Raw genomic sequence first — 2,856 nt, forward strand, 5'->3', positions numbered from 1 at the left:
CCTTCTCGCCGCCTGGGAGCTGGGCTCGCGGCTCCGGGCAGCCCGGGAGCCCAGCGTCTTGTTTGATGTGGCCTCCCGCCCCCTCAGCCCTTCCCGCGTCCCGGAGGCCTGAAGCATGGTTCTCAGACACTTCATTCCTTCCTGCCTCCCAGCTCCCTACTGAGATAATGTTGTCAATGGTTTCGCCAGATTTCGTCCCGGATGAGAGTCAGTGGTTCCTGACTCTGGGTGACCCTTGGGCAAGCCGCCTTCTTTCTTTCATTGTGGAACACACGCGCAGTGTCAGACACTGTGTTAAACCCTGGGATTTCCACGATGAGAGATACAGTGGCAGCCTGCAAGAAGGTGACAGTAAACTGCAGGGGCAGACAGATGCTGATTTTCTGATTGATGACTGAGTATTCCTTTATCTTTCCTTTATTTTCTGAGTTAGGTGGTGACCTGAGAGATCAGGAGGACGGAAACAAAATATGAAACCACACTTGTATGGATAACAGTATTGCTGGTCTACCTGGGTTTACAGCAGTGAGTAAGACCGTTGTTGCCCTCTGGAAGCCAGCACTCTAGAGATACATATGAACGTGTACAGCTGACATCTACGGATGTCCCAGTAAATTCCTCTGGGGGGGTCCTGGGTTCAAGAGAGACATATGTCTGGATAGAGTTAAAATGCTATGGAGTTTCAGGAGAATTAAATTACTTTTAAGTTGAGGTACTTTGGAAAATTTCCTGGAGGGATTGGCCTGTGTACCTTGAAAAATAAGTAGGACTGGGGCATTGGGAATGTGCTGAGTCGTGGGCTGGAGAGGATGCAGGTACCCATGGCATTAAAGGCCAAGACCCTGGAACTTGAAGACGTTATTCAGAGAACATGGTCTGGAGCCTAGGAAATGTGAAGGACTAGAAGAGGCAGCTTGAGGCCATGTCACAAGCTCCTTAAACATCTTGCTAAAGGACTTTGGACCTTATCTTTAGACAATGGAGAGCCATGAAACATTCTTGAGCAAAGAAGAGGCATCAGGGTTTCCCTTTAGAAAGCTGGCTCTGGCAAAAGTGGGAGAGCAGATTGCAGGGTTTGGAGGCAGAAAGGGCAGTTATGCTGTTCAAGCTAGTGAAGAAGGTTCCTAGGAGGCAGGTGCAGACTGACTCCCAGAGGCATCTGTCTACATCAGCTCCTCTGGATATTGACTGCACACTCTTGGGACCTGAGTTCAACTCAAACCTGCCTACCCTTTAATGCAGTGTTCCCACCTCCCGACCAGGAACTCAGGAACTCAGATTTAGTTCCTGAGTCTTAACTAAGGAATCGTGGCTCTGACCATATGAACCTAAGCCTCATTTCCACCTTCCAGGACAGTCCTCCAGTCTGCAACCCAACGTTTACCTCATTGCAGGCTTGGTTTACTCACTGCTGCCCCTTGGGCTACTCTGAGATTTTTTTTTTTTTTTTGAATGTTTTCTTACGTTGCAGAGTGAGCTGTGCCCTGTCATGTTCTGAAGAAATGGTGAACAATGCCTCCTTTGTTGACCTGCAACCTGGGGCCAATGGGGAAGGAATTTTCTTTCTTATTTTAAACAGATGGAAAAGTGGTGATGACAGAAAATTGTCTGTTGCTTTTGGAAGACGTAGGGTTTTCCTGTGTGGTTAAAATCCTCTCGGTGAAAGGTGGTGAGCCTGTGAAGTTACCCTCCTTTCTGCCATGGCCCCAATAAGCTTTGCAAGCTTCTTAAAATGCTTCTACTGAGTGTCTGACTTTTTAAAAACTTCCCAAATACACTGACCCAGATTCTTCCGGGGAACTAAACCCTTCCCAGGGAAGCATGTTAACCCTTCCCAGGTTCCCCCCAAATCTTTCAGAACCAGTGCCTGCTCTGCTAAGCTCTGCCATGACATTGACTGCCGTCTGCTGGTTGGCCTTCATTAACTCTTGGGGTGTGCCACCCCCTGCCCATTCTAAGAGACTTTTTCATCTGATTCTGTTCCCCACTCTGTTTGGCGCCCTGAAAGTACATGGGGAATGGAATATGGTCAAGTTAGGGTCTCACTGCAGTGAGCCTCGTGGGTCAAATAGTTAATCAACTCATTTATTGCCACTTTGGGAGTGCTTGGACTGGTAGAATGTGCAAGTAACTCACACACACATTTTTCGATAGGGGGACAGAGGCTCAAGTCCCAAAAAAAATTAACTATGTATTTATGTCTGGACCAAAAATAAATAAGTAAATAGAAATAAATTCCAGGAACTCTCTGGCTTTCCACTCTTAACCATTCAAGAAGAGTTTCTTGCATGTGGGCTCATAGATGACTTTTCAGTTTCTAGGGAACTGAAAAGTTATCCTAGGCAGTGAAAATAGGACCCAACTTTGTCCTCTCCCCACCCCTTCTCAAATGGGACAGTAAGCTCCTCAACTCAGGAAGAAGCATCTGGATTTGGAAGAATGCTCTTAGATAGATAGAAACAGCCTTTGATTTTTCAGTCATCCTTTTCCTCCGACTCCCAAAGCAAAGAGAAACTGGAGCCCAGTTCGTCAGAGGAGATCACTTCTTTGATCCCACTGTGATACCAGCATCGTTCTGAATCGTTCTCACCGTGTCGTGCAATAAATACAACCAGGGGCTCCCGTGCTTGTCTCCACCCACACTGTCTCCCCAGCCCTGCCCCTGGAAGGGTGATTTCTCTGTCTTACTGCATCACCTGTTTGCTTTCAAACCATAAAACAAATAACTGCATCTCTAGTGAAACTCCCTTTTGTCCCCTGGTATCAGAGTGGTTTGTGGGTTTGGTTTAAAGCTACAGGAAGGAGAGAGCAAGAGAAGAAGAAAAAAGGTATTTTGCCTGAGGATTTGAAGCTTTT

The sequence above is a fragment of the Colobus angolensis genome, unplaced genomic scaffold, assembly GCF_000951035.1.
Source record: "Colobus angolensis palliatus isolate OR3802 unplaced genomic scaffold, Cang.pa_1.0 Scaffold54, whole genome shotgun sequence".
Taxonomy (NCBI): domain Eukaryota; kingdom Metazoa; phylum Chordata; class Mammalia; order Primates; family Cercopithecidae; genus Colobus; species Colobus angolensis.